Consider the following 13,376-nt stretch of genomic DNA (forward strand, 5'->3'; position numbering starts at 1 on the left):
CTGACCAGACATGTGAAGATTATGTCACTACATTCGCAGATAAAACATTATTAAAAGCATAGATTGTTACAGAAAACGGGGTATTTTAAAACTTTAATTACAGTTTAGCCATCACCATTGCTGCTTGTGATTTGAAATGCATTCTGGAATACTTGGCTGCACCAAGTGAACACTACCAGCAGGTCATAGCAATCGATTATCTAGGATCAACCTGTCTTGACTTACTGTGCGCGGCAACCAAGAAAAGCTCAAGGCTGGGTATCGTCACTGATTTCTGTAACTGATTCGATACCTGTTCGGTTCAGTTTAAACTAAGACAATTAGAAATATTATAATTCTGATCATTTATTAGTACATATCAATATGTTATATCTGTGTATAAAAACAAAGCTGACACTTCGCATCTCTTGTGTTTCTCTCGAGTCATTTTCCGAGCAATTCTGTGTTTACAGTAACCGGCTTCCTTGCTGACCTTCCACACTCTCTCCGTGCTCACCTGGTTAGCTCCATTGCTGCTGCACTCATTTCTCCTGGCTGCTCACCAGTAAGGACATCAGCTGCTTCCTATCTGATTAAACAGAAGAGGGAACTCACCTTCCTACCCTCCTGCTCATCACCATTAATGTAGTGTGCCTAGCAAAAACTGTGTGAGACTGTCTACATATGTGTAACGATGTACTATTTCAATATATTTTCAGATTATACAGTAAAGGTTGACTCACAAAGCCACGGATGATCTGATATCCTCGTGTTGGTGTTGTTCCCAGACCATCATGAAAATGTTGTTCCAGGTTCAACATTGCAAGTGACCAATCACATTGTTGTGACATTATTCTTTTGCGCGCCAAGCCAATTCGTGCATTTATGAAATTCCAATGTTGCAAGGACAATATCAATTCTGCTTACTGTTTATTAAAGGGTTACGGTTAGGGTTAGGGTTAGGGTCCGTTGATCGGCGGACAGAGGCGGTTTCACGCAGCTTTAGTACAGTTTTTTGTTTTACGCCGGTTTTTCCCGAAGTCGCAAAAGTATGACGTCACAACATTCTGATTGGTCACTTGCAATGTTGATCCTGGAACAACATTTAGTTGATCTGGGAACAACACCAACACGAGGATATCAGATCAACCCAAAGCCACACTGGTTTCTTTTTTTCTTTTTTGCCTGTCCTGTCCAACAGTGTAGCAATCAATTGTTGTCTGAAGGCCAAAATAATGCCAGACAGATTTACTTTCCCAAGTGGACCATTATGGCATTAATGGTCCACTTGATAGTCATATTTGATTAGATCTTTATTTATTTTGAGTTATTACAATCACAACAGACAAGACTGTGAGGCAGAAAAGAAAAAGAAGGATGAGAAGTTGGGGAGAGAGGGATAGAGAGCGAGAGAAAAAAACCCAGAGAATCTGCTTCAAAACCTGGCGAAAAAAACCAAAACCACACAGCAGAGAAACAACAGCAACAACTAACTTATGCATAAATAACAGTAAATAATAAATATTAAATATTAATGAACAGCACGCACTAATTGAGACCCAAGCTGCCCTCCACTCACCAGCAACAGAAGTCCAACAGAGCCAGAGGGGCCAGGCTCTGCCAAGTGACCACCAGGAGTACACACCAGCTCTGGACACTAATGCACCAGTGTGTGGGTGATGTGTGATGTGTCAGTCGCGAACGAAATGGTTCTTGGATGTACTATTTCAACCTTACCGGTAGCCACTAGGTAAAAAAAAAAACTCAACTGTGCATCCTGGAGCACTTCTGTTGTCTTTTGTATGTGTTTTGGAGTTTGTACGTGCTTTGTCTCTAGAGGCCACCGTAAATATACTTTTATTTATTCACTCCACATAAAATGTAATAAATAAATCATATAATACAAAAACCAACTTGGGGGCGTCCGTGGCTCAGGGAGTTGGGAAGCGCCTCTGTAAACAGAAGGTTGCCGGTTTGATCCCCGTGCTCTCTGTCCTGGTCGTTGTGTCCTTGGGCAAGACACTTTACCCTACTGGTGTTGGCCAGAGAGGCTGATGGCACGATATGGCAGCCTCGCTTCTGTCAGTCTGCCCCAAGCTACAGTTGCAGCTGTGGCTACAACTGTAGCTTGCCTCCACCACTGTGTGAGAGTGAATGAATAATGGCATTGTAAAGCGCTTTGGGTGCCTTGAAAATCCAATCCATTATTATTATAACTATTCACATTTCAACTTTTAACTATTTAAATTTTCAGCTTTTTCCTTTTAAACAAATTTAAAGTGAAACAACACAAAACATTGCAAACCACAACACAATTAAATATAGATTACAATATGAAAATAAAAAGAAGATGTTATGTGACGGCTGTGTGCAGGCAGGAATAGGACTCAAAGTGCAGACTCACGGAAACGAAACGTGAACTCAAAACAGCTTTAATGCTGAACTCAAAGTAACTAACTTCCAAAGTACAAACATTAACGCAGGCATGAAAACGAAACACACAGCATGAGTGAGGGTAGATAAGAGTAGATCACAACACGGACACAGAGAAACACAGGGCTTTAATACACAGAGGGAGCAATCAGGAAATGAGTAACAGGAGGGAAACACAGCTGGGGCAAATCAGGCCTAACGAGACAAAGGAAGCAAAACCAGACGCATTTACGTGAGACAGGACTTTCAAAGTAAAACGGGAAACATAACACAGAGACGCGAACTTGACAAGGGGATACAGCTGACAGGGGAGACAGAGCAACTAGAGAACACAGAGACATAAACCATAAGAAAGAACTCTAACAAAGAAACCAAAGACTAGAAATGATAGACAATACAATAAAACATACAAAACTCAAAACGCTGGGTCAACGACCCAGGCATCCTAACAGAAGATGCACATTCTCTGTGATATGGGCCGGCATCAAGGGCATAGATTTGGCATGGACGGAAGAGACGTGTCCCCAGTGGCGTGTCTAGAAAATTTTTGTTGGGGGAGCCAGGTAGGGGCACAGATTTGGAGAAGGGTGGCAGATGTAATTGGCAGATAATGTTAAAAAAACATTCTCTTTGAAGTAAACGACGTGAGCCAGTTCCTTATTGGGAGCCGTGGGGTTGTTTTTTTCTTTCTCTCGCCCTTTTTTTCGCTTCACTCCGCACGTGAGCCTTGTGCTTGTGCTGGGAAGAGGGGGGAAGGGCAGTAGTTACACTCTCAGTAGCACAGGAACAGAGCGGGAGGGAGAGACAGAAAGAGAGCCAGGGACAACAACGTCACATTAGAAAGGTATAGTAATCATCCACAACTATTTTCAGTTGTGGGGGATTGACTTCGCCGCTGTCACAGTCTGGCGAGGGCAGACTGTATGAATTGAAAAAAGGACCCAAAATGCAGACTCCAAGGAACAGGGAACAAAACTTGAATGTTAACGAAAAGTGAGCCGTTTAATATGGCTGGTAGAACAGGTACAAACAAAGGGCAAGGCAAACTGAAGCAAAAATAACACAAACCTAAACTGGGGAATCTAAACAAACAATAAGAAAAACCTAGACAAGAAACTTGGAAGCATGGCATGGGAAACATGGCGTGGACAACAGACGACCTGACAATCACACACTGAAAACAGAGGACTTAAATACACAGGAGGTGATTAGGGGAAGTGGGAACACATGGAGGAACAGCTGAGAGTAATTAAGCAGGACGAGGCAAGGGAAGCAAAACTAGAAACATTAACATAGAACAGACTGTGAAAGTAAAACAGGAAACACACTGACGGAACTCAAGACATGGGAACTTAACAGACTGGGGGAGACAGAACATAGGGATCTGAAACATGGAACAGAAAGGCACAGTAGATCAACATGAACATAACAACGCCACAGGGGAAGAGTAAAACTGAACACGATGAACACAGAAACACCAGACCTCTTCACAATAAAACAGGAAACATAATGAGACGTAGACATGACAACCCAAACTTCACAATGTAAGACACAGACATGAAACACATGAAGAGCAGGGGAGATTTACCATAGTAGGAAACACGAGGGGGAAATAATAAAACTAGAAACACTTAGGCATGATAACAAATGAACTTAGGAACCTGAAGGGCTTACATAAACTAAAACATCAAAATGAACTAAAACTCAAAACACTGGGTCATAAGACCCAGGATCGTGACAGAGCCCCCCCTTCAAGGGCGGATTCCAGACGCCCAAAACCATGAACAAAGAAACAAACACGAAACAAAACCAAAACAACCCACCCAGGGCGGGCGGTGGGGGTCCAGGACGGAGGGCCTGAAACAAAACAAAGAACCTGAAGCACTCAGTCCAAACACAAGGGCTTAAGAGTCCGAGACCCTGCTTCAGGAGGGCGACCATGATCTCGGCAGAAAAGGAGTTCATGGCGGAGAAGTTCAGGTGGCCGACCTGGAGGCCGATGCCACAGTAGTCCATAGTTCAAAGGTTCAGGGGGCCGGCCATGTGGAAGGTGGCAGTGGCGAAGCAAGCATGGCTGGCCACACTCGGGTGGCTTGGCCCGTGGCCGGCGGCGACGTGGACAAGACCTGTCGGGTGGCTTGGCTGGCGGCCGGAGGTAGTGTGGATGTGGACGTGACCCCTCGGGTGGATTGGTGGGTGTCCGTGAACAGGCTGTTTTGACAGGCCCCGGAAACAGCCATGCTGGACGTGGCTTGGCAGGCGAGACAAGCAGAGGCGTGGCGTCGACCTCTGGCTGGGTCGTGGGTGTCAGCGAAGCAGGAGCAGGACCAGGTGACGGCGAAGCAGGGGCAGAGGCCGGTCCAGGCGAGGCAGAGGCCGGACCAGGCGAGGCAGAGGCTGGAGCAGAAGCCGAACCAGGCGAAGCACAGGCTGAAGCAGAAGCCGGACCAGGCGAAGCACAGGCTGAAGCAGAAGCCGGACCAGGCGAAGCAGAAGCAGAGGCTGGACCAGGCGAAGCAGAAGCAGAGGCTGGACCAGGCGTAGCAGAGGCAGAGGCAGAGGCTGGAGCTGGACCAGACGAGGATGAGGACTCGGATGAAGCTGGACCAGACGACGACGAGGCGGCCGCAGGTGGCGGCTGGACAGGCTCCTCGGGCCCCCCAGCTGACGCGGCGTGAGGCTGAATGGGCCCCTCGGACCCTCTAGCGGAGACAGGAGGCTGAACGGGCCCCTCGGACCCTCCAGCGGAGACAGGAGGCTGAACGGGCCCCTCGGACCCTCCAGCGGAGACAGGAGGCTGAACGGGCCCCTCGGACCCTCCAGCGGAGACAGGAGGCTGAACGGGCTCCTCGGACCCTCCAGCGGAGACAGGAGGCTGAACGGGCTCCTCGGACCCTCCAGCTAACGTGGCAACAGGCCGGCTGTGTTCACATGACATCTTATAGGTATCAGTCCAGAAACAAACAGGTGTGAGATGTCTTGAGGCAGAGACCAGCCCAGTCACTGCAAGACTCATGTTAGTTGACATAATAGGTTCAGAAACAGAAAGCCCTGTGTCTACATTCCGCCCTTCAGACTCAATCAATGACATAACGTTATGGCACAGGTAAGCAGGGTCAGCCACAGGGAAAACAAGGATTACTATATTACCCACAAGAACATGACCTAAACCTCCAGGGGGAAGTCCCTGGGTGAACATGAGATATTCAGATATGGATCTGGGTGTCAAGCTGGCCACCTGAATGATGTTCAGGGTGCCGCCTGTGGAAACGTCACTTAGCAGTTCTTTACTGGTCTCCATGGTTGAGTCACACACCCTGTTGGTTTTAACCTTCGCGTCACAGGAACCTACAGTACATAGGACATGAGTTTCTACCTCAGGAACGTTGGCTCCATGAGGTGCAGCAACGGAAGCAACGCCTGAAACAGTACTTTGTTTTGTTAAGTTATTATCAGAGCTTCCGTTATCAGTGGTTGTCTTCTCAGTGGAGCTAAACACAGCGTTCTCTGACTCATAACATGGCTTTGACTGTGTTTCATTCATGGAAGAAGTCATGTCAGCCAACACAGTTTGCTTAACACTTAAAGAGTCAGAAATGCAGCCCAAGTTATTCGTTGCTCCTTTGGTGCAATTCATGACCATCTCTAGGTGAGCATATTTAGAAGCACAAGACACCGACTTGACCATGAATTCACAGTTTACCGGATCACTAACAGATCTTAAATCCCGAACAGGATCATTACTGGTTTTTGAAAAAACAGTTTGTAAAGATGGGTTACACTTATTAACCATGGGATCCAGAACATTAATTTCTCGCAACACAGTTATAGGAGCTACAACAGAGTCAGTCTTTGATTTAACAGCATCATGGACAAGATCCAAGTTCTCTTTGGCTTCTCTCTCAGCTCTATTCGACATGGTGCTTTGCACAGTACAGCACGATTCAGACAGAATCTCAGACTCTGAGTTGTTCAGCTGCTTTTCTTGAAAAATACTCACATAACTTTGATTCTTAACAGATAAATTTAAACAAGGGCTAGTCACACAGCCTCTGGACACTGCGCCAGGGGGTTCGTGATTTGCATTGTGCACTGGTGAAGTTTCATTAATAAACTCCATGGAACAACAGTTCTCAATAGGGTCTATACATGGAGAAGTTAAATTAACACAGTCCGTGGAGGTCTTCCCTTGTGAGTTGACATTGGCTGTCATGCTAGTGGGGCTGCTGCCAGCAGCCTCACTTCCAGTCACATGAACCCCGAACGCTGTGGCAGAAGTAATTTCAACCTCAGAGCTTGGCTTGGCATGGCTCATTAGTCTACAGCCGGGCCCCTCAACCGGCAACACAGTCTTAATCGCAGAATCCTCCTTAGCGGAGACGTGAGGGGCAAAAACAGAGTCACTCACCTCCGTTTGTCGCGCAGCGCGACGGGGACGCGAACGCCGTTTCTTCTTGACTGCAGCTCCCGATGAATCAGACAACGGCGCCTCATGCGCGCCGGGCGGCGTCGCAGAGGCTGGTGAACTGGGTGCTGATGGAGCAGTAGATGAGAGTTCCTGGAAGCTGAGGGGACCCCCGAGAGCCAGGCGGGTTCCCCGGAAGATCTCCTCATAGTCAGGAGCTAGCCACGGCTTCCACCGGAGCTCTTCATCCAGTTGAGCGCATGCTGCACGCTGCCGCTCCTCCAGGTCGAAATCCATGACCTCCCCCGCATCCTCGTGTGGCTCGTTGGAGGGCGAAACATGCCGTAGCGCTGGGCGACGGTGACGCGAACGCCGCTTCCTCTTTGATGTGGTCGTGGATGAAACTTTGATTTCTGTGGGGACCGGCTCCTCGTCTTCTGACCACATCCGTGCCAGGTAGGAAGCGGGAGACGGGTAGGTCGGTCGAGGCGGTGAGGGTGAACGACTGAGCTGCGACGGCGAAGTGGAAACCGGCGAGCAGAGGGACGGCGCCTGCGTAGAGGAGTGTGGTGCCGTGGCGAACTTCAGCGTGCCGACTCGTATGCTTACAGCAGGCGGAGGGGAGGCTGCGCGGCCACGGGGCTGTGGTGACGCAGTCCGCACACCGGACCGCTGATGCTGCCGAGGGCAGGCTGGGAGGATGGTGCGGAGGAAGTCCGAGATCAGAGGGGGTAGCGCCTCCCATAACCATGGAAAAACCGTGACGCTTGTCCCCAACGAGTAAAGTAACTCCTCCCTCTCCTCCTCACTAGAGCATCGGCTCCACTGGTAGCATAACGACTCCACTGCTTGGATTACGTCTCTACCCGGAGTCGCTGTTTCCGACATGGTCAGGTTGTTCTGTCACAGTCTGGCGAGGGCAGACTGTATGAATTGAAAAAAGGACCCAAAATGCAGACTCCAAGGAACAGGGAACAAAACTTGAATGTTAACGAAAAGTGAGCCGTTTAATATGGCTGGTAGAACAGGTACAAACAAAGGGCAAGGCAAACTGAAGCAAAAATAACACAAACCTAAACTGGGGAATCTAAACAAACAATAAGAAAAACCTAGACAAGAAACTTGGAAGCATGGCATGGGAAACATGGCGTGGACAACAGACGACCTGACAATCACACACTGAAAACAGAGGACTTAAATACACAGGAGGTGATTAGGGGAAGTGGGAACACATGGAGGAACAGCTGAGAGTAATTAAGCAGGACGAGGCAAGGGAAGCAAAACTAGAAACATTAACATAGAACAGACTGTGAAAGTAAAACAGGAAACACACTGACGGAACTCAAGACATGGGAACTTAACAGACTGGGGGAGACAGAACATAGGGATCTGAAACATGGAACAGAAAGGCACAGTAGATCAACATGAACATAACAACGCCACAGGGGAAGAGTAAAACTGAACACGATGAACACAGAAACACCAGACCTCTTCACAATAAAACAGGAAACATAATGAGACGTAGACATGACAACCCAAACTTCACAATGTAAGACACAGACATGAAACACATGAAGAGCAGGGGAGATTTACCATAGTAGGAAACACGAGGGGGAAATAATAAAACTAGAAACACTTAAGCATGATAACAAATGAACTTAGGAACCTGAAGGGCTTACATAAACTAAAACATCAAAATGAACTAAAACTCAAAACACTGGGTCATAAGACCCAGGATCGTGACAGCCGCCTTTACTTAGGCCAGTTGAAGAAGGGTAAAACTGAGAAAACAGCATGAAATCCTCTTAGAAACCATAAACAAGGACAAATAAACAATAGCAGTACAAATAACTTGATTGGCCAAAAGCGTTAGCTAATTCTTTCTTTACAAATGCTTCTATTAAGTAAACACTCAATCACACCTGTTCAAATAGATTTTTGTTCATTAGCAGTGTTGAGTAAGTTAGAATCAGAATCAGAAAGGGTTTTATTGCCAAATGTTGAGCAGGTTTACAACATTAGGAAATTGCTGCGGTGCTTCAGTGCAAACATACTGTCATAAATTACGCTTAAATAGACATGAAAATAAAAATAAGAATTAAAAGTGCTAAGTAGATAGATATATACATGAGTGCAGGTGGTGATCAGTGCCAAACATTGAATGATGCAGTGAACACAGCGTAGGGTCATGTGTTAGTGGTGGGAACAGTCATACGGTTATTGTTCATGTGTCCAACAGCAGAGGGGAAGAAACTGTTCTTATGGCGAGAGGTTCTGGTGCGAATGGACCGGAGCCTCCTGCCTGAGGGGAGCAGGTCAAACAGACTGTGTTCAGGGTGAGAAGGGTCAGCTGAGATCCGAGCTGCACGCCCCAGTGTCCTGTAGGTGTACAGGTCCTGCAGAGATGGGAGTCTGCAGCCAATCACCTTCTCAGCAGAGCGCACAACACGCTGCAGTCTCTGTTTGTCCCTGATAGTGGCTCCAGCGTACCACACGGTGATGGAGGAGGTGAGGATGGACTCGATGATTGCTGTGTAGAATTGCATCATCGTCCGTGTTGGCAGGTTGAATTTCTTCAGCTGCCTCAGGAAGTACATCCTCTGCTGGGCTTTCTTAATGACGGAGGTGATGGTGGGCTCCCACTTCAGGTCCTGGGTGATGGTGGTACCCAGGAAGCGGAATGAGTCCACAGAGGTGATGGGGGTGTCAGTCAGGATGATGGGGGGGAGTGGGGCTGTGTGCTTCCTGAAGTCCACAATAATCTCCACTGTCTTCTGGGCATTCGGCACCAGGTTGTTGTGGCTACACCAGGAACCAGACGTTCAACCTCCCTCCTGTAGGCAGACTCATCCCCGTCCGAGATGAGACCAATAACGGTGGTGTCATCTGCAAACTTGATTAGCTTGACAGACTGGTGGGTGGAGGTGCAGCAGTTGGTATACAGGGAGAAGAGCAGAGGAGAAAGAACACAGCCCTGAGGGGAGCCGGTGCTGATGGTCCGGGAGTCCGAGACGTTCTTTCCCAGCCTCACATGCTGTTTCCTGTCCGTCAGGAAGTCAGTGATCCACCGGCAGATGGGATCAGGCACATTCATCTGGGAAAGCTTGCCTTGGAGATGGTCTGGAAGGATGGTGTTGAAGGCAGAGCTGAAGTCCACAAACAGGATCCTGGCGTAGGTTCCTGGGGAGTCCAGATGCTGCAGGATGAAGTGTAGGGCCATGTTGATGGCGTCATCTACAGACCTGTTGGCTCTGTATGCAAACTGCAGGGGGTCCAGGAGGGGGGCCGTGAGGGTCTTGAGATGGGAGAGAACCAGGCGCTCAAATGACTTCATGACCACAGATGTCAGAGCCCCAGGTCTGTAGTCATTTAGTCCAGTGATCCTAGGTTTCTTGGGGATAGGGATTATGGTAGAGGACTTGAAGCAGGCAGGCACATGACATGCCTGCAGTGAGGAGTTGAAGATGCCAGAAAACACTGGGGCCAGCTCGTTTGCACAGTGTCTGAGGGTGGCAGGAGACACACCGTCTGGGCCGGGAGCTTTCCGAGCATTCAGACTCTTAAACTGCTTCCTCACATCTGCTTCATGAATATGAAGAGTTGTGGTGGGAGGAGGTGGTGTGAAATCCTCTTTTGTGTGGGGTGAGGAGGGGGGTGTTGTAGGTGAAGTGGGGCCGTTGGAGGTGTGAAGGCTGCCTGATGGCTCGTCAAAACGGCAGTAAAAGTCGTTGAGGGTGTTGGCCAAGAGCAAGTCATCAGTGGAGTGGGGGGGGGGGGGGGGGGGGGGGGGTTTAGGCTTGTAGTTGGTGATATTCCTAAAACCTTTCCACACAGAGGCCGAGTCATTCTCTGAGATCTGCTGCTGCATCTTCTCAGAGTGCTGATGTTTAGCAATGTCCACTTCTTTAGTGAACCTGTACTTGGCCTCTCTGTAGCAGTCCCTGTCTCCGCTTCTGAACGCCTTTCTCTTTTCCAGCCACAGCTTTTTGAGTTTAGGAGTAAACCAGGGTTTGTCATTGTTATAACTTACCCTGGTGATGGCACAATGCTGTCCTCACAGAAGTGGATATAGGAGGTGACAGTGTCCGTAAACTCGTCCAAGCTGTTAGAAGCAGCCTTCATTGTGTCCCAGTCTGTAGACTCCAAACACGTGCGTGTCTCTGTTCATGCTTCTCATCAGGGCCAGCTCGTCTCTCTTATTCCTGAGTGAGCGTACATTGGAAAGGAAGATCCCAGGAAGAGCAGTTCGCAGTCCGCGTCTCCTCAGACGCACGAGTGCGCCGGCTCGCTTTTTTTTCTTTAAATTACTAATAAGTTACTTTAAATTAGTAACTTAGTTACATTACTAGTTACTTCCATCAAAAGTAATTCAGTTACTTCAAGTTACTTGTTACTTTCAAAGTAACTAGTTACTAGGGAAAGTAACTTTGGTTTTACTCAGAATTCTCTTGTTAATGTGTTTCTTCCATAACTTTGCCAGTCTTCTAGCTTGCTTACTTGCCACATGTGCACTGTGCCACCTACCAATAGAAAGGAAAAGATAATGTGCACATTTCCACGAGAGAAATCCCACGCCTGGACCGTCGTTGATCGCCGACATGATTCTAGCCTACGTCACAGCGTCATGTGCGCTTTTTACATCCAACACAAAAACTGCAGTTTTGGTGCTTTGATTGTACTCAGAACTCGGAAATTCTGCCTTCTGAATAGGAAGATGTAGGTAACACCAGACTGCAGAACAAGAGAGAAACAAGAGAGTGTCAGTTAACCTGACACTCGGACGGGCGGCCACTTCGCGTCTCTCCTTTTGCCTCCCCTTTCTCTCATCCACCTGCTGGCCTCCACCAGTTGCTAATGTTACTGAATCTGTGGAAGCTCCGCCATAGCCACCACACGAAGTAACGAATAACGACCCTATCTAAACCAGTAACGAGTAACGCGTTCCTGGTTTTGGCATAATAACTAGTTACCGTGCTTGTTACCACAATAATAACGTAGTTACTGTAATAATACAGACTTAGTAATATGTCACGTGAAGATCAGCCAGATTACCGTATTTTCACAACCATAAGGCGCACTTAAAAGTCTTAGATTTTCTTCAAAAAGTACGGCGCGCCCTATAGCGCAGTGCGCCCTGTGTGTTGTAAGGAGGACGTAGTAGAGAACACCATGAGAACGCTAAAGGGTGAAGTGTGTGCGTTGACTTTATTGCACATACCTGTATAAAAGAACAGGTATGTGCGTTATGCAGGACATCGTTGTTTTAACAACCCTGAAAATGGCAAAGAGACATGCTTACGAAGCACAGTTTAAACTGAAGGCCATCAGCTACGCGGAGGAACATGGAAATCGAGCAGCGGCGAGAGAATTTAAGATTAATGAATCGATGGTTTGCAAGTGGAGGAAGCTGGAAAACAAGCTCCGACAGGTCAAGAAGACGCAGCTGAGTTTCCGCGGACATAAGGCGATCATCGAGCAAAGAACGAGCGGGAGAAGCGTTTCGACGGTCACCATTCGGCTAAAAGCAGTTTCACTTTCACTTTTTATGAAACGATGCCATTTTTCCATCCGGACCAGGACTACGGTAGCGCAGCAACTTCCAGCGGATTATAAGGAAAAGCTGGCCATCTTCCGCTCCTACTGCAGCAAACACATTGGCGACAAACACATCCAGCGATGGATGACCGATGGAGACCAGTTTCACCAAGAGTGGAAGGCAGCGCCGGGCGAGTTACGCCACAATTTGCCAATGGATTGTAGATGCTTGGGCTAACATGGCTGCTGGCACTGTTGTTCGAGCTTTCACAAAAGCCGGCATCATTTCCGAGGAGCCGCACGGCACAGAAAGTGACTCTGACAGTGAAGAAAGTGAACCTGGCATGTTTGATGGAGATTTAGCGCAGCTGTTCAATTCAGACACAGAGGATGAGGACTTCGATGGGTTTGATTGATGATAAAAATGTGAGTACCAAACTTTGTTTTGCTCCTGCTTTATTTTTAAATACACACACTTGTATGCTTGTGTGTTGTTGATGATGACGATTACTGGTAATAAAAAATGTGAGTAAGGTACCGAACTCAGGTTTGCTCCCGCTTCATTTTTAAATACGCATACGGTACTTGTATGCGCCCTATGATCCAGTGCGCCTTATGTGTGTGTTAAATACAGTAATGGCACACATAACTGAGACTTTTTTAGTAGAGCCCTCTTGTTCTCTCCTGTAGTCTGAGTGTAGCCATTACAACAGTGAGGCAGCACTGCCACCATGAGGTCAAACTGGAGCATTGCAGGTAATAATTTTCAGCCTGAACACTGTTGGAACATCAGACCTCCTCACACTTTGAACTCATTGTTATTCTGAATGTTTCAAATTTCACTTTGATTCTATTATTTTCTATTTGGCCATAAAAACCTAAAAATCTCATAAATCTGGTTTTTAACACACACTTCTTTGGTTACACTGAGCACAAATGTTACTGTGTACTATGCTGGACACTTGTTATGGCGTTCCATGCCCTGTATGCCCTGTCTACTAGCAAGCAGGGCATACATGGAACA

General features: G+C 47.6%; 1 protein-coding gene across 1 annotated transcript in view; it reads left to right on the top strand.

Annotated features, from left to right (window-relative positions):
- The window catches only part of LOC146635014 (cell adhesion molecule CEACAM5-like), a 152,926-nt gene that overhangs the window by 41,227 nt on the left and 98,323 nt on the right, over nt 1-13,376 (top strand). The gene's annotated exons all lie outside the window — the stretch shown is intronic.

Source organism: Diplotaxodon limnothrissa, linkage group LG3 (assembly GCF_057381915.1).
Source record: "Diplotaxodon limnothrissa isolate DT_005_m linkage group LG3, D_limnothrissa_male_GT1.1, whole genome shotgun sequence".
Lineage (NCBI taxonomy): Eukaryota > Metazoa > Chordata > Actinopteri > Cichliformes > Cichlidae > Diplotaxodon > Diplotaxodon limnothrissa.